Below are 27,077 nucleotides of genomic sequence, written 5' to 3' on the forward strand. Positions count from 1 at the left end.
CCTCCGCCTGGGCGGGGGCCCTGGAGCCTGCAGAGCTCAGGGATCTGTGTCCGGCTGTTGTGTAGATCCCCTGAGGGGGAACCAGCGCTTGGTTGTGGAGCTGAACTCTTGTCTGCCTGCTTTCCCTTTGTTCTGGCATTCCCCCACTTCCCTTAAGACCACGAGTTACTGAGACCTGTTCAAGGGCAAGCCTTGTGGCCAAGCTTTGATCACAAACTGGCTCAGGCCCAACGTGGCTTCTCTTAGGTCAGGAAAGCTATGCCTGGTTCCCTGGTTCTCTTTCTCCGGGGAACCCCTACCCTGCCTGCTTGCTACTGCCCAAGCCCAAAGTACACATTCAGAGCCGATGACCTGAGTGTCAGCTGCACATAGGAGTTGTGTGCTCACCGGGGGAATGTGTGTGATGTGCTCAGGTGCCATTCTCCGTGCAGTACACAGCCCGAGCCAGACCCTGAGAAACTCCCCCGTGGAATTCAGTTCCTCAGTTCCTTGTTCTTTATTTCTCCACCACCAGCAAAATCTAAGGAATATACTCATCTGCTGTTGCCGTTTCTTTTTCGGGAACAAATAGAACATCTAGAAAGGAGAGGTGCATGATTTGTGTCAATTGAGAAAGAAAAGCTTGCAACCTGAAAGTAGAGAGTTATGCCTTATTTGGTGGCCTTACTGAGGGTTGTAGCTGGAGAGGCAGCCTCTCGGGTAGCTCTGAGGAACTGTTGCAGAGACGTCAGGGAGGAGCTAGGATATATGGGAATTTCTGCCAGGAAACGAAAAGAAAAGCAAAAAACATACAGGTGAACATCAAGAGATTACTGCTAATTGTAAAAACAGCAGACATCTCAAGTTAATGATTGTAGTGCTTTTCTACGTGTGGGAAGATGCAAGAGTCTGGGGTCGCTGACACTGTTCCTTTGATGTGCACCGTAGCTCTCTGGGGCCAGTGTCCTGTTTTTCTCCATCCTGAATCCCTTGGTGCAGGGGCTGATGGCCGGATGGCCACAGCATCCTTTGTGTAGTGAAATGGCAGGTGACATCTTTTGTCCACGTGTGACTAAGATGAGACTGGACCCAGCCCTTGCATCCTGATGGTATGAGGGGCTTTCCAATCTCAGACGTTTCCAGTCTCCTCCATGGATGGGAATCCTGCTCACCTTCCCTTGCATTTGGCAAGATCTCCTTTCTCACCAGGAGTGGCATCTCTCTGTCGTTAAAATACACAGAAGAGTGACAAAAGCGTGTTATGTGGACGTCATCTTTTTTCCTCCTGGAATCTGTCCAGATTTTCAGTGCACACCTATGAAAAAGGAGCCTGAGCTTATGCTAAGAACCGGCCAGTTTCACCAACAAAACCACCCTGGTGTTTCCATCACGGCTTCTTCAACTTTCTGTCTGCTTTTAATTTTGAGGTTTGTTTTTATATAGACTTTATTTTCTAGGAAAAATTGAGCAGAAAGTACACAGAGTTCCCATACAAACCCCAGGTTTGATTTTAATGATGGTAGAATCTATTATTGTCCTCTAGGAAAAATAACGTTGAAAAGAAAGACTCTAACCCTGTTTTGCAAAAGGATAGAACTTTGTCCCCCCAGGGAGTCTTTTCTTTGTCCCAATTTACCACTAGGTTGGATGTTTTCATCATCACGGTTTCCCTAGAGTGTCTCTTCCTCCATCAGGTCTGGGGTTTGCAGACCTTTTATCACCCCGGAGCGGTTTCCTACAAATGGATGGAACCACCTGTAATATCAAGTTATTGTCATTAAACCTAGTCTGTTCTCATGGCAGGAGTTATTACGTCTTGCAAAGAGAGACTTCGCAGACACATAAGTCATCGAAGCCCAAACAAAAGAGCAAATAAACCACTTGGCCTGGGGATTGGAGGGTGGGGAGAGGTAGCATTCAACAGGGGAACCTTTTCAAACTCCGACCATGAGCTTTGAACTCCACAACTTGCAGCATCTTTATGTCCTGACTGATCCCAGCCTGCTTTGAAAATTGTTTTATTTCCTACCATTCAGAGCCTGCTAGTCCATTTCCATGAGGAATTCATCAATTGTGCATCATCTTTCTGCATGTGCTTTTGAGTGGCTTGTATAGGTCTTGAAGACTTGCCAAGCCCAGGGTCATTAGCAAGACACAAGTTCCCCTTAGAAAGGGAGCTGCAGACACAGAATGACAATGGTGCACATTTGAACCTGGAGGCAGTGTGGGGAACCCTCCCCCGTAAAAGCAGGCCTCTGGGCTCAGGATCATCAGCCACACAGTGAGCAAAGTACGGACACAGGTCTCCACCTGGGGAAGAAAAATGATCGTACCTGCAGAAGTGGTTTACAACCGACAGTGCTGTTCTTCAGGGTCAGGCGAAACAAAGATGCCTTTCACCTGCCCCGGCTCGCATCCTAATCCACTCTTTGTCAGTCCGTGTCCAGCCGTCTCCCCCCCTGCATTTGAGTTATCCCTAAAGCCGTGGCTGAGTCGTGCTGGAAGAAGCAATTTTATGACAGAGACATTGTCCGAGCAGAAACCCCGGTCCCTGGGAATTCTCCTATGGTAGTTATGAAAGTTCACGGTGACATGAGATGAAATCATGGAGACTTACAACTATGGAGCCAATGAAACAGGCGGTGATTCTAGGGGAAATGCACGTCTTCCCGTTTGGGTCTCTCTTCCTATTAAAAATGGCATCATTGACTCAGCTGGGGAATGTATGGTGCAGCGAGGATTCCACTGGTTCCGTGTCCTCCTCCTGTCCCTCGTAATTACTTTTCTTTGTGGTTGTTGCCACCCGTGGTTCATAAATCATCATGTACAGGGAAGCAGTTGCCTCGTCACACAGCACTTCCGATGGATAGAGACATCGTGTCTGCTGTCCCACATAAACCACTGTCCTCTTAGCAATATACGTGAGTAAAACGCTGAACGTAGGAGAAAAATGCTGCCTCCAGGCCTCATCAAGATTCAAGTCCAAGGTTCAGGAAGCTCCTTCTGTAAGGATCTGATTGTAAATTTTTTGAGGGTTTGCTGGCCGAGAAGCCTCATGCCGTGTTTCTGTGGGTGAAAGCAGACAGTACAGAAGTGAATGGAGGGCTGGCTGTGTTCAGGGGGCACAGGACGGGGCTGGCCGGATGTGCTCCCCCGCTCTGACCCCCGGGTAGAAACTAAATGTCCCTTCAGGAGCCACTCCCGAACGTGGGCAGTGGCCGTCTGGAAGGCCGTGTACGGGGGCTGAGTCACAGCCAGCTAGATGAAAGCCACTGATGACGTCTTCCGCGGCGGCCTTGGTGCTGGCTTAGGTGTCCCTACAATAACACAGATCAGGCCTTGCAGTTACTGATCCCATTCTACAGGCCGAGAAGCTGAGGCAAAGCGACTCGGAGTCGTTTTTTCAAAATCTCACCGGTGAGAGGTGGATGTCTGTGTGGACGTAGCTGAGCTTGGGTGGGAATGTCCGCCAAGACGCTCGATGTTGCCCAGTGAGCAGGGTGCACACAGAGGTCTGCCTCTCCCCTCTAGCCTCTCCTTTGGAATTGTTTTTCCATCTCATTTGGTAATGTTTATCTTCCAACCACATCTGTGTACATTCACACATAAATGTGTGTGTATGCACACACGTGTCTGTGTATGTCTGTGTGTGTGTGTGTCTGTATGGCATGTATTTACAGGCAGCATTCTCTAGTCACTCCCATGTGTGGCCTAACCACTAAATTGTATTAATTCAGCATCGTTGTGATTAAGGTAGCCTTGGATATTTAAACAGCCTTAGACTGTGGAAGTAGGTATTAAAGCTGTTAAATGTTTGACCTTTATAGTCCCTTAATGCGATTGCTCTGAACCAGTTTCAGGAGGAAATTTTGAGCAGGCAGCCACAGATGCACAGATGGGCATGTACCGTCACCCAAACTTCATACCTGGAGAAAAGTCGTAAGTTGTAACTCAGGGGGTCAAAAATGTGTTGAGGCTTACAGGCTCCATGAACTCTTAGTAAAATGATTCTACAGGAAAATTCCTCCATACACCACTAAATAGGTGTGATTTTGGTACCTCTCCTGTATCTTTTCCTTTTTTTCCATTTTTTACTATGTTTATGTATCTGGGTATGTATTTATCCCTGTCTTTCAATCATCTCTCCACTCATTGCCTTATTTTAATAAAATGCTATAAACATAATGCATGCATACATAGGCTCCTGTTTTCCCTCTGAATATTTTGTCACAAATACTGCCCTGTGTGGCTGAAAATTCCTCATATGGTCATGATTTTTAATTTTCAGGTTTTGTCCAGAACTTGTTGGCTATGAATTTTTTGTTCATTTTGAAAAATTACGTGATCAGGATTTTGGTATCATAATCAAAGCCACAAAGGTTTATTTAATATCAGGCTCAAACAGTGTGTCGGTTATCCTACTTGTTTGTGTTATGTTGAAGGGGAAAAATCAGCTGGTAACGTTTAGCAGTGATGGAGTAAGTTAAGGGAATTTCTCCACGTTTCCAGCCAAGAGTGTTTTGCCGCTGTGTTATGGTTTAAAAGGTTATACAAGTGTTTATCGGCTGTTAACCTCTTCAGCTGTGTTTTGCCATCTTTGGGGCCATCCTCTGTGCATCGCGCCTGGAATTGACGTATATTTGTTCAGAACAGAATGCCATTCAATTGGGCATCCTGGCTTGAAATGGAACAAGGTGGGAAAGGGTTCTGTGTTCTAGCAGTGGATTAGCACATTATGTCCTGGGGGAACACTGTGTTCAAAAGATTTGACAGATCGTGATCAATGAAGACAAAGATTATTTTCAGTGGTGAGTGGCTTAACCGTGTTGCTCAGTCTGCCATGGCCTACACACTGATTTGGGTGCTAAAAATAAGACAAAATTAAAACACACCAGGTCAAGAGATCCCTTTAGAGTCTGAGTCTAGAGAAAGTTGACGTGGAAGTTAACATATTTCTTTATTGCACTCATGCATATGTGTGCATGTAACACATGCACATACACCTGGCAATGTATTATCTATTAATGTCTCTGCCTAACACAAGCATGACAAGGACCTTTGATGGTGCATGGTTGTGTTCTCATCCAAGCTCCCCTCAGCCATTTACAGAGACATTGATGAAGTTTTACTACCAGAGATGTGGCGTTGCACCAGTGGGAAGGAAGAAATATTCCTCTACCTTTTTAGGTCGTCCTGGCTGGTTTAAGAATTAAACTGACATGACTCGGATTAGCAGGAGAAAAACATGAAACAAAAGCTGAATGATACGTAAACGTGGGTGAGACTCAGGGAAAAGAAAATGACCCAAACCCTCAGCTTAAAAACCATCTTAAGCTAAGGACAAAAGAGGATATTGGAGTAGTGGTTTGGGACTTCAAAGGGGAGGAAGGCAGTTCGCAGGGAGATGGAAAAGCTAGTGTTTGGTATATAGGTGGTGCTGTGTGAGGCAGACAGTGGGATGCGTGGTGGACTCCGATCCCTGGGCCCTGCTGAGTTTCCCCCACCACACCTGGGGACACCTCTCTTCTTGGAACAGGCCCTCTATCTAAATTATTTTAATTAGCTAAGGGAGTTGTCTTCCTGACTGGTTGTTTTCAGTTCAGAATAACCCGCATGCCAAAGAGACGTTGTATGGGGGGTGGCGAGTCTTACTCCCCTTCCCAGTCTTGGTGATTGTCCCTGTCTAGAATAAACAAATCTAAAAGGTCTGAAAATCGTGGCCAGAAAACTTGGGGAAATCTGGAGAAAGTCATACCTTCCTCAGAAAGTATGGGAAACGAGGAGACAAATCTTCACTATTAAAACGCCAGCTTTTGCGTTTCTCCTAGTACATCATCACTTGGGCTCCCACACCCTGCCCCCCTTCCCTTCCCCTTTAAGCAGCAGTCAGGGATCCCAGCTGGAAATAAAAAAGGGAAATCAGCCCCAGGCTTTTATTTTCCTGCAGGAAAAGATTTTAAATTAGGAGACAGGAGTAGAATGTAAAAATACGCGTGACATTTACATATGAAGCGGAAGACTTGGAAGAGTGGTGGGTAGTTTGTGATTTTAGCACATTTTTCTCCTCCGACCCCTCAGTTTAGTCCCCTTGGGGCAAGAGCAGAGTGTCTGGCCATGAATCCTGCCTGCTTGGGCAATACAATTTCCTCAGCTCTCCAGTGCAGATGGTGACAGACCTCATTTCACTTTGTCAATTGCTGGGAGGATTAAATAAATTAACCCTGATAAAGTGCCTAGAAGGCAGCGTGGTCGCGGTAAGCACTGGACAGGTGTCATCTGTTACCGTGGACTGAAAGCCACAGACGTGTGTCCTGTGTCATGGCGCGTGCTGCTGCTGGAGTTAACATCCTCCAACTCCCTGTGTCTACAGTCTAGAGGAAAAGACAGCCTCTTTTCAGTCAGATTAGCATGCATACTGCTCCTTTAAATTTGGAGTTTGGAATTTTCTGGATGGTGGCCATGTGCATAATGGGGGAATCTAAGCTGGTCTGGGATGCCTGAAACTTTCAAGAGATGAAGGAAGTCAAATAGTCATACGCAGAAAATGTCAAAGGAAGATATTTTGGGCTGATGGGAGAGCGTTTCTTACCAGAGAATGGTGAGAAATAAAATGTTCACCTTCTGACACCACAAACGTCAGAGACCTGATTTTGTCACCCCAGCACATGCTGTTTTGGCATAAGGATTATTTGGAGCTGAAGGCAGTAGGGAACAGGGGACACAGGAGTCACTCAGCAGGCCGTACATTGCCTTTACAAAGGTAACACATTTTCATTTGTAAAACTGTCTTCTCCCATATTAAGAAGAGAACCAGTCTGAGTCCTGGGAGAAGACTCTTTACTGCAGAGGCCACCGGCTTGAGTCTGCATTGCACACCTGACTAAACAACCTTTATCTACCATTAGTTTCCCTCATATTTATGTTCCCAACCCTGGCCATCCCTAGAAGCCCAAACTCTCCCTCCCTCCATTGTCTATAGTCACTTCACCGTTTATTGCCTTTTGTTAAAGTGATATATAAACTCGTAGGTCTAACTGCTACTTTGGAATTTTCATTTCTTTTCTGTGGAGCCCCACATACACATAAAATTATTAACATTGGTGAAATCTGTCTACATTTTCTTCTATTAATCTGGTTTTTGTTGGTTTAATTTGCAGGTGGCAGGGACTGAACCTGAAAGGGTAGGGGAAATGTTTTTCCTCTGCTACAGGAGGAAGGGAGCTGGACTAATACTATTTGGGCTTTCGTGGGTGTCCCTGTGGTGAGGGGTATTGTCACCCCCAACCCCAACACCCTGGGAAACACTGGGCTAGACTTCCTGGCGAAGGGGCCAGAGGGAGGACGTGGTGCTGCCTTAGAGTCCATGGTACCAGGAAGGGCAAATTCAGGCCAGGCTAGTGGGCGAGGGCTACCGGGTCCTAACTGGGACTGGAGTGATCAGCTCTCCAGGTTTCCATGGAGAATGCCAGCAGGGCAGTCCAGAGACCAGGCAGTCCAGGGACCAGGCAGTAGGGACCTTCAGAATGCACTGCCCAGGAGACCATGGGAGCCACAGGAGGAGGCTGTGTCCAGCCACCTTGCCTCTTCCTCTCCATCTTGAGTTCAGAAAGCTCATACTCCACATCCTGGATACATGGGCAGTGGTCCTGTTCAGAGAACAGACCTTGGGAGTCAGTGCTCAGACCCTCCTAACACATTTCACACCAGACAGGGTTAAAGGGTAATTTTCCTCCACAAACACATGGGTACATATAAAATGCATAATATACAATATAGCAGTATGTATTAGGAGACAGAGTAGAAAGTCTACTTTTTTTTTGGCTGAGTATCCCTGTCAGTTGGAGAGCGAAAGAACTTTTGAGGAAAACCTCATAGTTTCTTTCCCCTAGTCTAGTAGAGGCAGCCCTTGCACCGGAAGGACTGTGACCTCCTCCTCGCAGTGTCTCAGGTGCCTGGGTCCGGGTTGTCCGAGGCCTGCAGCCTCCACAGCGGGAGGCTCTGGGTCGTGCAGAGTCTCCTGCCCTGCCCCCGAGCCCTTGAGTCAGCCCCGCATTCTGACGGTACCCTTTGGTGATTTGTATGCCCATCAGAATTGGAGAAGCACTGCTCTAACTGGTGATCAATAGTCGTTTGTAGGAAGAGTGAATAAATGAGGGTGTACATGAATAAATAATCGAGTAAGTGGAACCATTAAGAACTCGCTAATGGCCTTTCTTTACTGTTGTTTAGAATGCTTAAACGCGGAGGCTGTGTTGCTGGCTTCTGCCTCGGGCTTCTCTTAAAGAAAGGGCTCCCTGTTGCCCACCAGGCGTCGGTCCAGACTGGACCACTTGGGCGGTGGCAGTGGCGCCGGGTTCCTTCCCTGAGTCTTGCCATCCGATACGCAGGAGAAGGTTCACTCAGCTCACCCTGTCGGTTTAAACTGCTGGTTCTTACAGAATCTAGTCCTTAGGATTTCAGCATCGAGGCCTGTGTGGCATGCTTTCTGTTTCCTTTTCATAACTGCAGAATTGTTTGCCTTGAACCCAGTCTCTGTCTTGTGTTTTATCTGGTGATTGTGTCGTAAGATGGCCCGTGTCCTTGTTTGCGGACACCTAGCGGGGGTTGTTTAATACTGTGCATTATTTTCATTTACATGCAGGTTCCGGGTGTCACTTGCTTTGTCCTTATGAGTTTCCCATAATTTTTGTCCTTTTTTTCATGTGTGAGATATTTTATTAGTTTTTTTCCCCTTTTCAGTTTTATTATGTAGCATTGTTAACAGTTCGACTGCGCATACACATTGTATTGCATGTAAATACGTATCTACAGTATGCTGCACTTTTTTTTAGTTTTCATATAGGTACTAATTATTGTTTCTAAGAACAGATTAAATCTTTAGCTTTTTTAACTTACATAGGAATAAATAAATAATAAATTTATCAAAGGAATAAAGCCAACTTCAAAATAAAAATCAACAGAATGCAGTAGTAATCCAATCATAAAGGGCAGTCAAATGTGCTCACACATATTCAGGAGATCAAAATAATATTAGTTCTGCGCGTGGGGAAAAGTAAGAATGTCAAACTTGAAAAAAAGATTGTTTTCTTCTTTTTAAATTGACATGTAACTTTGCTTTAGTGTCAGATGTACAGCATAATGATGCCATGTTTGTATGTATTGTGAGGTGTCCCCACGGTAGGTTTAGTTGATATCCAACACCTCACACAGTTAAATGTTCTTTCGTGTGATGAAAACTTTTTAAGATCCACTCTCATCAGCTCTCATTCAAATATGCAGTATTATTAACTACAGTCACTGTGCTGTACATTACATCCTCAGGTCCTATTTATTTTATAAGTGGAATTTTGTACATTTTGACCCACTTTCCCCTTTTTGACACCCCGTCCCCTGCAACCACCATTCTGTTCTCTGTATCTGTGAGTTCATTGTTTTGTTTGGTGTTTTAGCTTCCATGTGTAAGTGAGATCACTCAGTAGCTATCTTTCTCTGTGTGACTTAATTCGTGAAGCATAATGCCCTCAGCATCCATCCATGTTGTCACAGATGGCAGGATTTCTCCTCTTTCGTGGCTCAGAAATATTCCAGCGTGTGTGTGTGTGTGTGTGTGTGTGTGTGTGTGTGTGTGTGTGTGTGAATGTTCTTTGTCCATTCATGTATCAGATTGTTTCCAACAGTAATTACTGTTCACTAGCTATTACATTGTGAGGCCTTTCCCAGAAGCCTCTCAGACATCCGGAGTGCACGCACTAGCGCCAGTGCTTCCCAGCTTGGTGGTCCTCGTTAAAGTGCCCTCCCTCCTTACTGGTTCTGCTGGTACCGGCCCAGGGTTCTTGGAGCCTTTCATCAGTAGAAGCTGATAAGAGGCCAGAGGAGGATTTCAGGCAAGGCTTCACGGGGACTCGTGCTGAAGCACAAGGGAGCGGAAGCACTAACAGGCGCCCTTGCTTGTTCTCTGAGAGTGAGGGGTGAGCCGCCCCCTTAAACGGAGCGAGGGTGGGTTGGGCAGAGGCGTGGCTCCGGGAGTCCGCCTGCTTCCTTGGTACGGCGTGTGCAGGGATCTCGCCTGGCACCTGCCTTTGCTCCCAGCGCCTCAGACGTGGCAGTAGGGTTTGGCCTTTTTGTATCTTGTTGTTCATAATTTGCCCCAGCTGCACACGCCTGCGGTTATTTCTAGTCCCTTGTAGTTTCTTCATGGTCTGTTGCTGGAGGGGACGTTTGTCCAGGTGTGAGCGCTGCAGCACTAGGTCCCGGGTCCCAGCCTGTCCCACTGGAGTCTGTCATGTTAGGAAAACAGCCTTGTCGACTCCCTTTGTCAGTGAGTACATTCTGTCCCCTGCACCCCTCCGGCAGAGGGTTAAGGAGAATCCAGGCTGACCGTGTCAGTTCTTGCCTGAAGAACGCTGTCCTCTCCACCTTTGCCTTTTCAGTATCACATAAAATGCTTTCCCCTCAGATATTCGTGGACAAGGGAAATCGCTCTCTATGGAAGAAGGGAAGCCTTCTGTGGCCAGTACCTCTAAACAGCCTTCATGCCGGCTTATCTGTGGGACCAAGCAGTGAAGCTATGCATGTCCCCCCTCTGTCGCAGAAAACAAACTTCAAACCAAAGAAAACGTAACACGGCACAACAAGAAAAATGTCACTTGATGGCCGTGAAAGCAAATGCCTTTTGATTGGCGGAAAGGATGTATGTTTTTTTAAGTGAATGAGAAAACTCCAGCACTTGCAAACAGCGGAATCTGGGCGCAGGAGTGGAGTGTGTGTTTGGAGTGGGCTCATGTTCGGTGTCAGAGCTGCACCACACTCCTTTCTCCTTCCTATCTCCCATCACCTACTTCGTAAATGGTTTTCTTCCTGAGAAAAGAAAGTCATTGTACTGATGGTGGCTAAGAGAGTTGTCAGATGAATCAGCAAATTAGAGCTGGTCAGAGACAGAAGGGAGGCCGTTCAGGAGACTGGGAAGAGAACAGTGCTGTTGACGGGGAGTGGGGAGACAGATGTCTGCAGGTCTACACCTCCATTATTCCGAAGTCTTCAAGAAACAGGCTCTTGACCTTTTTCCATGGAGCCAAGTAATCCATCAACCAGACAGATCAGTAGACAAACTCCAAACTGGCACTGTCCTGTCTTTTGTAGGGAGCAGACCGTCAAGAACGTTGGCATTCACCCTTTCAAGATCTTTTCTTTCCTCTTGGGCTTTGGAAACCAACCTTCATGGAAGGAAATCTTTTGACCCAGGCCTATTAGTTTTCAGAATGTTCAGCGTGACTCAATGTGACAATGAATGTAATTCATAGAAGTTGACTGTGTCAAAAGGTCTGACTGTTGCTGAAGGCTTGTGGTAGGTGAGGCCGGCTTACCCTCTGGGAAGGTACACCTGTATTTCCATCGACCGTCGTAGAATGCTGCCATCTGGCATTTCTGTAGGGGTTTTCCTTTGGATCACTGCCTCGGGGTCAGTGGTTATCAACAGAGTCTTGGAGTGACTGGAGACAGGGAGTAAGGAAGGGATGACATCCCACTGCTAAATACTTGCTGTGCGCTCGCAAAATGCATCGCTTATGTTCCAAGGGTACAGTGGTTGCTTCTTTCTAAAGCACCAGTGTCCTGCTACCTGGGGCCAGTGGTACCACTGAAGTTTTCCATACGTAGGTGGATGGCAGGGTTTCTCAACCTTGTCTTGGCTGACAAGTGGGGCTGGATCTTTCTGGGCTGTTGGGGGGCTGTCCTGTGCATTGTAGGGTGTTTTGCAGCAACCTTTGTGTCTGCTTACTAGATGCCAGTAGCGCCCATTTCCCTCAAGTTTTGACTGTCCAAAATGTCTCCAGACGTTGCCAGATGTCCCTGGGAAGGAGGCATAGTCACCCCCAGGTGAGTCCTGCCACCAGTCCTTACGTATCTTACTGGAGAACTGACTTACCAAAGCAGACAAACAGCAATGAACAACTTCTACAGGTTTGGACCTCTTCTGCTAACACATGCATACACGCAGGGATCTCCACCCAGGGATCTGCTGGTTTTTCTCTTCCAGGGGAAGAAAACTAATTGAATCATCTCATCAACAGTGAGATCTGAGTGATAAAGCTTTGCTTCTTCCAGGACAGTGTTTGAAAACGACACAAGGCTAAGTACTTAACAAAGGTTAAGGGAACTCAAGCAAATATTTATTGAGTGCTGTCAGGGAGGAAGACGACTTGATCTTTCTAGGTTCTTCTGGCTACGAATTAAATTGACATGAGACAGATGAACAAGAGAAATTCAGATTTAATTTTGTACATGTGGGAATCCCACTCACGTGAGAGTGTGAGACCACACATTCTCGAGAGGCTCACAGACAGGAGGGTAAAATGAAGGGTCCACCCCACCCTGAGTGAAGGGCCTTCAGAGACAGGAGGGTTGTTCACAGGAGGGGCAGAAGGAAGGCAGATCTTGGGTGATCAGACATCTGCCCTGCCGTACAGATGGGGGCCACTTAGATAGCGTTGTTCTCTGGTAGTAACTCTTCTCTGGGAAGAAGCCCCAGTTTAATTATTCTAAGGGAGGGGTCAGTACTTTCTCTGGAACCTGCAGGGACTGGATTGCCTCTGGCAGAAAATAATCCTCACGTAAAAGTGGCACGTTGTGTGGGCGCGGGTATCATTCAAGTGGTAGAGCGCATGCTCAGCATACACACGGTCCTGGCTTCGATCCCCAGGACCTCCATTAAAAATAAATCAGTAAACCTAATTACCTCCCCCTCAAAAAATAAAACCATAAATTTTGAAAGAAGTGGCACATTTTGAGGAGCCTCTGCAGGACCGTCCCAGGTACTGGAAAAGCAAAGATAACTTAAGCGTGGACTTTGCTGCCAGCATTCCCTGGGGTGGGTGCGGTGGGCTTGCATAGGAGCTGGGAACACCTCCGGTTAGCACTGGGTCCACCTGCACCTAAGGCTGATTCTATAAGTAAAGGTACTCGGGGTGGGGGTGGGGAGTAGGGGTAGGGGTGGGGGGTAGGGGTGGGAGTGGGGAGTAGTGGTGGTGTGGAATCTGAACCCGTGATTTGATCTCAGTGAAGAGTCGGGATTTGAAGCTCTAAACAAATCTTCTCGGAGATTGCACGCTAAGACATCCAGCTAGTATCTTGCTAATGTTTCTATTCGGATCACTCTCCGAAGAAATGTTGAGTATCTCGTATCAGTTACTTGCTCATCTTTTCCCTTGTGTTCCAGTGTAACAATATAGCTCTGTTCCGTTTGAAAGGAGTTAGGTCTGTTTTGGATGCGATTTCCTTTCCCTGATTGTGTAATGGATCTGCTACTGTCTTTCTTCAGGAACAGAAGCAGGTCAGGTTTCCACATGCACCTGAAAGAGCAGAAAAGCGCAGCCGCTCAGCTGGAATCCGTTTCTTTATAGCAGCGTTCGCTAACACACTGCCTGAGTCCGCTAACACACTGGCCGAGTCCGCTCTCCTCCTATAGGAACAAATCTTACGCTTGGCCATGTTTGTGATGGGTTTTGTGTGGTAGCTCCTCTCCTCCTGAGGGGCTGCGAGGGAAGGGCGAAACGATGCAGCTAATACAGAAGTGCTGGCTGAGCCAGCTGAGCCAAAACAGGTCCACGGTGCAGGTGGTTCCTTCCCCGTAAAGATGTCTGTCGTCACAGGCAGGATCCAGGCACAGAAAAGCAGCATCTGAGTCATGCAGAGACTTTGGGGACAACACCGAAGTGCACACACATGCCCCCCACGACCCGCGCATACACACATTCACAGAGCCCTTACTTTTTCTTTCTCTTTTCGTAAAGGATGCTTTTTCTTTCTTTTCTTTCCTTTTTTTTTTTTTTTTTTGAAGCATGTAACGGAGGAGAGGTTTTTTTCTTTCTGCCCTCCTAGGTTCAGTGGCTGGGGCTGAGAATCAAACCCATACAAGACAGGTTAATAAGAGAAAGAAAAAACAGCTTGGATGTGCTGGCGTTGGCAAAGAGAAACACGGCTCAAGGAGGTGGCCAGGTGCCTGAGGCTTATTTCCCGTTTCAGGCTAAACCAAGAAAAAGAGCTTCTGGTAGGAGGAGGCAGGTGACGGGTGGAAATGTGTGGCCAACAGACTTGACTCTTTATGCAGGTGAGAGTCTCTCAGGTGGTAAAAGATACTTCAGGAGTAGCTTGCTTCCTGGTCAGAGACATCTTTACAAACGGGAATTTTCTTTCTGCCTGTAAACTTCCTGTCCAAGGGGGGAATTTCTGTGCTCCATTTTGAGGCACTCTGAGCGAGGTAAAGAGCTTTCCTTGTGTCTGCTGGTTCTCAGTTGCCCGTAGCTCACAGACTCGCTCTGCCCAGGAGGCTTATCTGGGGGCCAAATGTGCTGGTAACTCTCAAACAGCATAAGGGAAAAAGGCATTTCCAGGCACCCCAGGACCTTGACCGGACATCCCAGCACAGAAGGCACAGCCAGCATGACACTCACGTGCATCCTGCGAGCCGAGGGGAGACACAGGCACCCAACTCCCGCCTCTGCTGAGCAGTCGGGCAGGACCTGCCCCTCGGGAGAGGCTCCACGTTTCCTTCCCGCTGAGGAGCTTTGGCTCACAGGAGACACTTTCTGCAGTCAGCACAGAGTCACCGCACAGGCTGGTGCTGAACTGAGCCGCACCAGGACGTAGCCAGGTTGTCTCCATCCAATGGGAAGTCCCCAAGACGACCTTCAACTGGTCGCCTCAGTAAAACCTTTCCCAGGCCATTCTGTGATTCATAGTTCTTCCTCTGCGCCCGTCAGAAGTCTCCCTGTGGCTCTGAGGGGCACGGGGGAAATGTCTTAACTGGACTGAGGCGCTTTCTCTCCTTCCTTCCATGGTGGCTCCCAACCACTAAGTCGTTCATTTGGCGAAAACATTTCTTTCTCTGAGACTGTGTAAGTGGAGGAGGAAAAGTCAGCTGCTAACCCACGATGTTTTCCGTGGGTTGAGCCCAGGTTTTAAGTTTTATCAGAGTGATATTTCAGGGGGTTCAGAAGTTCCACCTTCTGTTGCATTTCCTAGTTCATGTCTCTCTAGAGTCATTGTCACCCCGACCCTGGTCCAGCCATAACAGCGCCCCGTGGAAGATAAAGCACACTGAGTCATCACGGCGGGGAGGACTGTGTGCCCTCCGTCTCCTGTCCTAGGAGCTCGTTTCACAAGTGAGAAGAGTGTCTCCCCTGCAGGAGCCTTCCAGGTGGCCCTCCGTGTCAGAAAGCACTTCTTCCTCCAGCGAGACCTTTGGGGCCTCGAAGCACGATGGTAAATTACACAAGCACATGCACGCGCACGGTCCCCGCGGCTCTCAGACGTTGATGGACAGGCTGAAGAGCAGTGCTCACTTGAAGGCACCGGTGGGGACTTTCCTCGGGCTCCCGCGAGTTCCTGTCCCCACTCTGTCACACGCTGTGTTGCCGGGGACTAGGTTCTTGTCTCGCTGCAGAGAGAAGACAGGGAGGTTAAGAAAGTAAGTGGGGATTTATTAAGGGATGGAAAGTACTCTCTCAGGGGGAGAACTGGCAGGCTCAGGGGAGCAGCTGCCCTGAGTTTCTGCGGCAGGTTGGCCACAGAGAGTGTAAAAACGAATGGTCGTTATGTTCATTGGAGAGGAAGGGTTCGTGGTCTTCCCTGGTTTTCACCCCAGCTCCGCCTTCCCAAGGAGAGGAGGGATTTTTGTCCTTAGTCTGGATCGGATGTGCCATGGCGTCGGTGCATGATGGGTACTTCTAATCTCAAGGCTGATTTTATTAAAAGGAAGGCATAATGAGCAAAGGGTTACATTTGGACACTGGCGATTCCTGCCTTTCCCCACCTTTCTTTGTTGGCCTCCAGGCCTGTTGTCACCCCAGAATGTGTGACTGCTTATCTGCCCAGAGGTTCCTGCTTTTCTTTCTCTGCCCGGGGACCCCTGTTGTTCACACGGTGTATGGCTTCCTGCGTCCGGCCCTTGCCCCGCCTTTCCGCCCAGTTCCTGCCATTTGGCCTGCGTCCACCCTTTCTCTGCTCATTTCGAGCCATCTGCCTGCTCTGACAACTGGCGGATGGTCACTTCCTGTTCAGGGGAGTCTTGTTGTTGCTGTTTCTGTTTTTCATTTTGCAGCACGAGGGATAAGGAATCTCAATGAAGCGCAATTCTACTTTTGAGACTGACGACGGAGCCCGCCCATCCCCTGTTTATTAGCCTCTCTTGTTCAAGTTCTAGGCAAACATTTAAAAGTACAGCGAAAAAACACCAGGAATAGTCTCACAGAGCCATACTTCTAGTAGAATCTTTGCCCCTACGTGGAATTTTTTCCCCCCTAGGGAAAGTGTTTTACTAGCAAAGGGTGACTCTCTAGAGTATGTTGCTATAGTTATACAAATATTGCAACAGAAAGTGAAATAAAACACACAGGAAAGGTTTATCATGGTCTGTAGTCTCTTTTTTGAAGTATTAATTATCATAAAATTATTCACATTCGTAGTACCTTAATATTTCTGATTGATAAAATTTTTAAAATAGTTTTAAGAGGTAGATTTCTAACTTGAGAGAAAATGTCCATTCTGCAGGAGCTGCAATGGATTTCCCTCCCTGTATTTTCATCTCGGGAAGCTGGATTCACTGCCCAAGATCACTCCATACTTGGTATGAGATTCGTTGGGAGCTGGAGGAACAGAATTGTCTCCTTGCCTCTGTGGTCCAATGTGTGTTTGTTACATGTTGAAAGATAATGAAAAAATACTTGGTGTAGGAGATAGCAGTCCTATTTTTTTTCCTCTCTGGTGGAAAAAAAAAAACAGACGGCACTTACTTAACACTCTCAGATATATAGCCCCACATATTTTGTCTGGTGAAAGGGGGAAAAAAAGATATTAGGATACATTCTGTGAGTTTTTGACAAACAACCTGATACAGCACATACTTTGCCAAGTCTGTCAAAGTGAAATAGTTTTGGAAATAGAGCAGGTGATATTTTATGTGTGCTTAGGTTAAAAAATGGAGTGGGTTTCCCTGAAATATGATTTCCAAGTTTTGAAGTCATTATGTGTGAAAGCACCCTGTTCTAAGGAAAAAGGGCTTCCCAGGGAGAGTTTGATGGGCAAAGGGTCAGACGCTCTTGTGACCTTCGTGTTTTGTCCGCATTCAGTAAGCTATGCAGAGACATCTTTTTATCAGTGTTAATGTCCTTTTTAAAAATTACTTGTTATAGAATTGTTTCTCTTCTTAATACACTTTCCCTCTGTGCAGTGATTTTAAGAAACCATTAATGCTTCTATTTTTTTTTTTGCAATTATAAGATTCCCGGCATTAAATATTAATGTTTCATTTTTTTCTGCATCTTGACCAATTTCTTAAGATGCAGTAACTACGAGGTAAAACTATGGAGTCAGTCTGCTTGGTCACTTATGTTAGTTCTGCCCTTAAAATGTGTGGTCTCAGGCAGGTGACTTACGTTCTAGGTTATTCAGTTTATTTTTCTATAAAATGGGGACACTGCAAGGACCTATGTTATGGTTATAGTGAGGTTTTTCAGGAATACATACGAAGTGCACCGAATGTCACACGGGGTGCAGTGAGCAATACAGAAGTTTCTGCTATTATTGTGATTCCATAATGCACCTTTTGCATTTGCTTTGCAAGTGTCGGAAATCTTTTGGTTTTTGTTTTCTTATTTTTTATTCAAAAAAATTTTTTTAATTGAAGTGTGGTCAGTTTACAATGTTGTGTTAATTTCTGATGTACAGCATAGTGATTGAGTTATACACACACACACACATATATATACCTTTTCATATTCTTTTTCATTATAGTCTATTACAAGATGCTGAATATAGTTCTCTGTGCTGTACAGTAGGACCTTGTTGGTTATCTACTTGGTATATAGTAGTTAGTATCTGCAAATGTTGAACCCCCAATTTATCCCTTTCTACCTCCTTTCCAGCCCAGTAGCCATAAGTTTGTTTTCTATGTCTGTGAGTATGTTTCTGTTTTGTAAAAAAGTTCATTTGTCTCTCTCTCTCTCTTTTTTTTTAGATTCCACATATAAGTGATATCATATGATATTTGTCTTTCTGTTTCTGGCTTACTTCACTTAGTATGATAATCTCCAGGTCCATCCATGTTTCTTCAGATAACATTATTTTTTTCATTTTTATGGCTGAGTAGTAACCTGTTGTATATATTATATACAAGCATATAACTTATTTATCTAGTCATCTGTTGATGCAGATATTGGCAATCTTGATGAAGATTCTCTTCTTGGCCAAACAGTAGTCATACCCCTCTGAGTTTGACTAGGCTTCATGCTTGGGCAAGTCCTCCAGGAGCACAGTTTTAGCAAAAATCCTGTCAGTGTGTTTTAGCCAGAATCTCCCACCCTTAATATCTGATCACTGTCTTCAAGTCGTCCCACGTCCCATCCCCTGGGTGCTATCCAGTTACCCTCCCCAACCCTCAGCAAGAAACCAGTTAGGTCCTTTTAGCAAAGGATTCCCCTACCCTCTTGGTAATTTTCCACCCACCCCAGCCGCACCTTACACACTCTGCTTTTTGGCTTTCCTTACCGGGTTTGGAGATGATCCCAGTCTCTGTCCCCTACTGTGAAACTCCTCTGCAGTAGTTCCTGTATGTTCAAGACAGTCCTGAGGAAAGTCTGCCTTACTGTTTTAACAAATGTCATGAATAATTCTTTTTCTTAATAATCTTTATCTTAGTCCCTCTAACCTCCATTTTCTTAAGCTATCAAAAATGTGGAATAGAACTACCATATGAACCAGCAACCCCACTTGTGGGTTTGTCTGCAAAGGAAACAAACCATTATCTCAAAGAGGTCGCTGTATCCCCATGTTCACTGCAGCATTGTTCACAATAGCAGTGTTGCCATATTATTGAAAGAACCTACATTTCTGTCAAAAGATGAATGGATCAAAAAATGAATAAAAAAACGTATATACACACACCATGGAATATTATGTAGCCTTTAAATAAAAGGAAATCCTGTCATTTGCAACAACATGGATGGACTTGGAGGGTATTACGCTAAATGAAACAACTCAGACAGAGAAAGACAGATACTGTATAGTATGACTTATGTGTGGAATCTGAAAAGCAGGGAAGTTAAACTCATAGGAACTGATTGTGGAATGGTGATTGCCTGGGTCCAGGGGTTATAGGAAATGGTAAGGGTTAGTTAAAGGGCTCAGACTTTCAGCGATAAGATGAATGAGCTCTGAGGACTGAGTGTGTAACATGGTGACTGTAGCTGACACCACTTTTGGATATAGTAGTATGTATCCGATCCTTGACGGAAGACTCGCACTTAAATGTTGTCAGACACACACACAAAAGGGAAGTATGTTTATGGGAACCCTTTCACAAAGTCTGCGTGGTCAAGTCATCACAGTGTGCTCTTTAATAAGTATTGTCCCATTTTGTTTGTCAGTTATACCTCAGGAACACAGAAAAAAACAGAATAAATAAAAACGTTTATTTATTTGGGGTAGTGTTGACTAGATCTGCTATGTCAGCATTTGATTTGCCTTTCTTCCTCGCTATAAACAGTGATGATTATTTTTTTTTGAGTCCACATAGAGGAGTGACTTAAATTCAGCCTTGATTTTCAACTTGAAAAAGAGAGCAAAAGTACAGCCTTACTTTGGGGAAAATGAAAGATAAAGACAGGCAGACCACTTGCAGATGATACATACTCTCCTCACCGACCCATTTATTTCCAAAGTGCTACTGTAGCAGAGGGTACCTTTGAGGGCTGGGTTGGAGGAGCCCCTTTATTCAATTTATTTACTTACCTGTTTCCTTGAGGACAGCACAGAGAATGAGTCATCTTTGTAGACTCTGTCTCCAGCACTTAATAGACAATAAATGACTCTTTTTTTAACTCAACACATTCTAAGGGCTGTTCTTGTGAGCATCTTCTGATTTAAGTGCTTGCTAGGAGTGCAGCCTCTACTGACGAGTTGGGCGGCCCTTGAAATCAAGTGTTGAGGAGGGAGACACTGAGGGAGAAGAGACGACTGCAAAGGAGGCAGGGACAAGAGCTGGAGGTAGCACGGGGACTGGGGAGAGAAGAAAGGGCGTGTGAACCAGGGCAGGGGAGCGTGCGGATGCACACGGAGAGCAGGAGCAGGTTCAAAGGCTCATACAAACAGCAGGCAGGAGAGTCAGCCCTGGTCGTTCATTTATCAGACAGAGTCGGGGGAGGGCGTAGCTCGGGGGTACAGCCCGTGCTTACTGTGCAGGCGGTCCTGGGTTCAATCCTCAGTCCTTCTGTTAAAAATGAATAAATAAACCTAATTACCACCTCCCCTCCCCCCAAAATGTGGAGGGTGGGGTTAGATGAGGAAGAGGGGAGTCAAATGCCAATCCCGTGTTCCCTGCCATCCAGGGTGACAGGGCGATGCTTTCTGTCAGTCACACAGCAGGAGGGCGTACTCTCCGGCGCTCAGGACAGATAGCAATGAGATGTCCAGAGCTGACTTCATAGGTGAGTCCTCAGGACAGGTGACACGTCCGGGGAAGTTGGTGACTCACCAGGTTGTAGAAGCCGGTGACCGTGAAAGGAGGACCAGGGGTGGTTCGGAACAGAATGCTGCAGAACTGTGTCATTTCACAGGGTTTGGACATCTTGGTGAGCCAGGGGTGAATGGAAGGCACATCCACGAGAGAGTGAAATGACCGGAGCCCCACTATGTATGAAAATAGGTAAAAGACAGATCTCTTCTGTGTAGGACAGGGGACCGTATTCAATGTCTTGAAATAGCCTTGAATGAAAAAGAATGTGAAAACGAATATACATGTGTATATGCATGACTGGGACGTTGTCCACAAGAAACTGACACGTTGTAGCTGATTGTACTTCCGTAAAATAAAATAGAAAAGCACCCTAAAAATAAAAAGGGGAAAAAGGAATGGAGCCATCAGGGAAGAAAGGAGAAAATGAGGGGACACAAAGCTGAGCGAAAGGGTACCAGTGTCATACTCAGCAACTGCTTCAGATACACCCTGAGGACCAAAATGTGTCTGCTTTTTTTCATTTATTCTATTATAGTACTATTTGCGTACAATAAAAGCCCATTTAAGTACTTGCCTTTGTGAGATGGAGAAATGTGCCCTGCTGTTCAGCAGCACTCTGTCAAGATGATTCCATTACCACTCCTGCTCCCCCTGCCCAAAGATGCTCCTTTAAGCATCCCTTCAACCTGTCTCCCCACCACCGGTGATCTCTTCACTGTCCATATGGTCTTGTCTTTGCGAACATATTATGTAAATGCAACTACGCAGTGTTTATTTAGTCTTTGAGTCTGGCTTCTTCCCTCAGCATCATACATATCAGATTGGTCCGTGCTAGTGCATAATGTTAGTAGTTCCTTCTGCTTTATTCCGGCTGTAGTATGAATGCATCAGTGTTTATGTATCCATCTCCTGGATGAGGGGCATGTGGACTATGTCTGGTTTTTTGTCTCTTAATTACAGAAATACGATTGGTGTCCAGTGCTGAAGATGCGTTCGTGAAGTGGCTGAGATGACAGCCAGATGCGGGATTTGTGGGGAGAAGTTGTCAATTATGGATTAATATTTCATGAAACTTGCCTGTGAAGTAAGGGATAGCCAGAAATCTGTAGTTCCAGTGAGAAATAGGGTAAAATGAAGATTCTGTTAGATTTATTATGGGAAGATAAGAGGTGTTTGGACATACGGATATTCTGAGGGCAAATATAGGGTTTATAGTTTCTTATTCTGTTTCATTTTATTTTTTGGGGGGGGTTTATATATATATAAAATTTTGCTGTTACATTGTTGCTGAACTCAGATTTAGCTGATTGCTGCTCAAAATTCAATAATCAAGAAGCAAGTGTCAGTATAAAGGAAAGTTGCTTTAATCAGAAAAGCCAGCAATCTGGGGAGAAGGTGGACTCATGTCCCGAGACCACCAGTATAGATTCTGCTCAATCATGACAGTTTTTAAAGGAAATAGAGGAAAGAATCTCAGTGAATCATCAAGGGAGGCAGCGAAGCTCTGTGTCACTTTGCATTGTGTGTGGGCTGTCTGACTTTGTGGTCTTTCTTCAGATGTGATCATGTACGAATGGTCTGCTTACAGGATTTCTAAGTGGGCTGCTGAGGTAGAAAGCTAGTCATTCTTTACTTAACTCTTCATTCCTACGTCTTTTAATCTAGGGGAAGAGTCAACAGGTCAGAGGAGGCATGGTGTGCATTTAGTAGAGCATGAATTAGGAGTTAGGTTCAATGTTACCTAGCCATCTCGTTTTTATAAATTAGGTTTAAGGGGGACAGAAATAGACAAAGAGGAGGGGGACAAGAGGGCTGCTTGCAACTTGATACCTACTCACCTGAAAGACAGATTTAGTAGTCAGCAAACTCTTCATCCAAAGACAGCAGGGCTCGCGGGAGAATCATGGGGAGTGTGTGTCTCGAAGCCCTTTGAACTTTGTAACCTGGATGATAACAAAAATAAATACAATTATATCAAAACCGCTGGCAAATGAAAAAGACACGTACAGTGCTAACTTTAAAAGGATGCCAGGATGAGTGTAGAATATTGTCTTAAAGTTAAGAATGATAGCTTGATGAGGGGGAGTGTACAGAAGGTTTTAGAAGACAAGGAAAAGTGCAGCAGAGTCAGGGAGAAACAGGTAATTAGTGTGTCCAAGGTGGGGGAATGGCTGGCCACGTGGGCCAGAAAGAGAATACAGAGTGAGTGGGGATTGTGTACCTCGGTCTTTTTTCCTGTGTGCTTGATGGTTTCAGCTATGTTCCTGTACTTTGTATTCCATGGCTGTGACTGGCTGATATGAAACATTAATCTCTGGTGTAAAATGTATATGAACCAGTGCAACTTTCACATTCTACTGACTTCGTTCCTCCAATGAGCAGTGGCGTACAAGCCAATTTATGATATAGAAATAGGCGTGTATCACTAGAAAGAATGATCTCAAAGGTACAAGAGGGAAAAGCTTGCAGAAGGGAGGTCCCAAAGAATTTAGGGCCAGAGAGAGACCCCATACCAGTAGTTGCGATTAGTTCCTTACCCCTAAACTCTTACTTGGGGTTCCTCAGGTCTACTCCATTTTACAGAAGGATCATATTCAGGAACTTACAGACGTCAATTTTAGCTCCCACGGTTAATAGGCAACATTTTCAGTTGCTGAAATCATTATCTACTGTTTCTCTTCGTTTTCGGTCCATAGCTCATAGCAGCCGTGAATGCAGTGTCACACCGTAGGGATGTGTTGGGTACATCGTAATGTGATGAGTGCAAAAGCTATCAGCGGGTGACTTCCTTAGGGTCCCTTCTAAATGAAACGAGAAAAGGATTCTGTTTCCTTCACTTCGAATTCTAGCCCTGGTCCCCTGTCTGGCCTGAGAAGGTGATGTAATGAGAGCTTAGGAGATGAAGGAAGGGAAGGAGGGAGGGAGAGTTGCTGCACCTCACACCTCCTTGTTCAGAATCTGAAACCACATGCCCAGATGACCTGGGTGCTCATTGTATCTGGAGACGCACTGGCCTCCACTCTGAACTTTGGTCTCCTTAATTGTGAACAAAAGAGAGAGAGGTGGGGTGGGTGCAGAGAAAGACAGAGAAACTGACCTACCTGTACAGATATGCGGATTCCAAAAAGGCATGTGAAATGGTTAGCAGGAGGGGGCGGTGCAAGAATGAAAGGTGCTGTTAGCAAGAGTAACGAGAAAGTGCGGCAGTAAGTGCACTAGATGTTGGAGATGAACGGAGCTGTAGGGAGGGGCACTCTCTCTCTTGCCCTCATATTATTTCCCTGTCTCAACCCCTTGCTGGCTCTTTGCCATGCTGTAGCAGTGGAGTTCCTAGATGTGTGTTTAACGTCAATCGTGGCAGTGGTTGGCGACCGAGGGCTCTTCCCCCAGGAGACATCTGGATCCCTTGTTGACTGCCATGACTGGGTGGGAGAGATGTTACCGGCATCTAGTGGGTGGAGTCCAGGGTCGCTCCCAAACATGTTACAACGCTCAGGGTATGTCCCCAAAACAGAGCAGAATCCAGTCCCAAGCATTAATAGCGCCAATGCCGAGAAATCCCTGAATTATGATGATCTAGAGACCTCTGTTTGCAGAAAGGACACATTTTGCAAGTGAAGGTCTTCCGACAGGGACACAAATGAATAATCTGTAGACGTATTCAAAGCACAGACTATGAGTAGACTCAGCGTATTAGTTGGGAAAAGGAATCAAGGAATGAAACAGAAACTTTCTCAAATAATTTTGTCCGCACCTCTACGTAGATGTTGTATTAGTTGTGTAAGTAGTAAGGCAAGGTGGGAGAGTTCTTGTCTGGTAGGTGATTATAGTAAAAGCTGGAGATCGACTATTCAGGCACCCGATGAAGCAGATGCGATACACTAAAGTGGAACCTGCTGGAGACTGTAAGTCAAACACTGGTCTTTCGGAGGAGGACTTACCACCTTTACGCACAGAATCCTGTTAGTGATGTTAATACTGGAGCTTTAATCTCATAGGCAGTGGGTGAGTATCAACGGGAGAATGATTTCATTTACAATAAATGGTCAAAGTTCTGGGTCATAAAACACAGTCTGGGTCATTAAAAACACACGTCAAAGGAAAAATGTGGCTTAATTTATTACCTCAATTTTCTGCCCGAATTTCCCTGGCTGTTGCTCTTTTTATTAATTTTATGATCTGGGGGTTTATTTATAAGCAGAACGCTGTCCCCAGATGGATGAACCTGTTTACTAGTAAATCAGTATACGGTAAACACTGCTATAAAATAAATCAGGTAGTCGTGAGCCATCCAAAATGAAGAATTCTAGATCTCCCAGGAGAGCACTTTGGTAGGTTACATCAGCTAACTCCAATCCTGCACCCAGGAGTCAGGAACGATGGTCGGTTTACGAGCCTTGCAGAGCACACATTTTCTTTCTCCTGCTCAGCCGGGCTCTGTCGTAATAAATAGCTAATTGGTTTTGTCCTGTTTTACTCATTCTACATTACTCTTTGCAATAATCACATTTAGATCCATAGGTTTATTATGGTTTCCTTTATGATAAACTTTTCACTAGTTTAACCCCTCATCTTTCCTTTCTTAGTCATGGAACACACCCGAAATAATCACAACAAACTCAGCACAGGCATTTCTGCTTTTTTGTTCTACAATTCCTTTGTTATATTTATTACCGTTAATTATTTCCTTAATCCTATAAACGTGCTTAACATCTGAAAGTACATTGTTTTTTTCCTTCCACAGAGGACTCCCTGGGAAATTCCCGATACAGAGCAACAACTCCGCTTCAGAGAGTCCTGTGAAAAGCTGCATCAACGAAATCCGAGGAGAATCGTCCTTGAAAAAGGTGAGGATGGGTCTTGTAGAAAGACTTCGCCAAATTTTTGTGCAAAGTTTCTACCATGTACTACACACAACACAAAGATAAAAAGTCAGAGAAAATGAAATGTGCCTTAAAATTAAGGTGAAAACGAATTGCAACGTTTTCGATAAGAATGCATAACATTTTACAGATGTTCGTGGTATTTCTAAGCAAATAGTTTCCATACCTTAATGATCATCAAACTAGCGTATGCTTTTATTTATTAGCCTTTCACTCTTTCTCTTTTTCTTTCTGCTCGTGAGACTCTCTAAAGACCCACTCGGAAAATACTTGTTTTCCCTCCAGTTGGCTCTGAGCTTGTCTGATTCATACACTGAACTACCCAGGGAAGAAACGGTCCCCCAGCTAGACACGCTTTCAGCGCCTTCCTGTGCAGATAACGCTGCTGCGTTTGCCTCCGGAGGGGCATGCCATGCCTGTTTCATGTGTTAAGAATGTTGTCTGGGGTCACTGATCTGGACACCTGAGGGAGCATGTGATCGTCGCATAAAGGGTCGGAGAAGAGCCCTGTGTGGTCCCTGGGGCCGCCCCCTTTTCCCACCAGGCACCTTGTCAGGATGAATGAAGACGCCTCCCCTGGCTGGGCAGCCCTGCAGGGCTCGGATGCCTCTTGGGCGCCTCAGCGCACCAAGTAAAGAGCCCTGCTGAGTAGACGTGCTGCCTGCAACGTGGGGGACGTGAACAGGTAGTACAAGACACAGGCGAAGAGTAACTTAACGGAGTCTCTAGGTCACACCTGTTACTTCCTGTCTGGCTGTGTCTTACACAGTTACTTGCTTTAATTAAATACCTGATGTCCTCTTCCTGAAATGGTAGGGCGTGTTGGCCATAGCGCTTAAGTGTCTCACTGGCTACTTATGTTGTTGAATATCAGCGTGGGTCTAGGTAAAGTCAGAGAAGGCGGGGACATTCCCGAGGTGTCCAGGGCTCTTGGCCAAGGGACGAGGTTGTGTCTGTCTCCCTTCCAGAAGCCGTTAGGCACGTTTCTGCTGTATGCGAAATTACTAGAACACGTTTGGTGGTGGATAATACTGAAAATGTGTGTATGAAGACACGGGTTTTCCGGAGAGCAGAGAGGCAAGGAGTTTGACAGGCGTGTTTGTTTTGAATAGCTGTTATCCATTCACCCATCGCGCTCTCTTGACTAGAGCATCCTGGCTTCTTTTAGGGGGACGACAGGCTGAGACAGCCCCCTTAACCTTCATGGTATCCCAAGGATGCGAATGCATAACCTAAATGAGGGCAGTTGGCTCTCTCTTTAGGGACTTTGGATATTGAACAGTAAATAGAGAAAGAAGGGCTGCCGTGGACTCATGGCAGTAGTGGTACCCAAGTGAAGCAGTCCACCAGCGCCTGCCGCCTGCATCTTAGAGATGCCTTCCTTGTCACGGGTTGGGTCTCATTCTCTCTGACCTTGTTTTTGTTTGTTTTTATTTAAGAAAAAAACTTTTTATCCCCTTAAGTTAGCTAGCACTGGTTTGTTCCCGGGGGACCAATACTCCAAAATTGACAGTGCCCATCACCGATTTCAAAGAATCACAGTTAGTGAATATGAATGACTTCCAATCTGTTTTCAGTCTGGTTGAAAACACTGGACTGTCCCTTTTCTGTTTGTACATTTTTCATCATCAAGGGGGCCCAGTGCAGAATATTCTTCTTATAAAACTTGTATTTATAATGGGGATTGCATGAATAACTGTGAAGGTTTA

General features: G+C 45.7%; 1 protein-coding gene across 1 annotated transcript in view; it reads left to right on the forward strand.

The window, feature by feature from the left end:
* The window catches only part of STS (steroid sulfatase), a 371,683-nt gene extending 346,436 nt beyond the window's left edge, over positions 1–25,247 (forward strand). Inside the window, exon 11 of the transcript XR_012067470.1 lies at positions 25,230–25,247. The gene's annotated coding sequence lies outside the window, so the exon portion shown is untranslated. The remainder of the gene's footprint in view (positions 1–25,229) is intronic.
* Positions 25,248–27,077: the final 1,830 nt, after the last annotated feature.

The sequence above is a fragment of the Vicugna pacos genome, chromosome X (genome assembly GCF_048564905.1).
Source record: "Vicugna pacos chromosome X, VicPac4, whole genome shotgun sequence".
NCBI lineage: Eukaryota > Metazoa > Chordata > Mammalia > Artiodactyla > Camelidae > Vicugna > Vicugna pacos.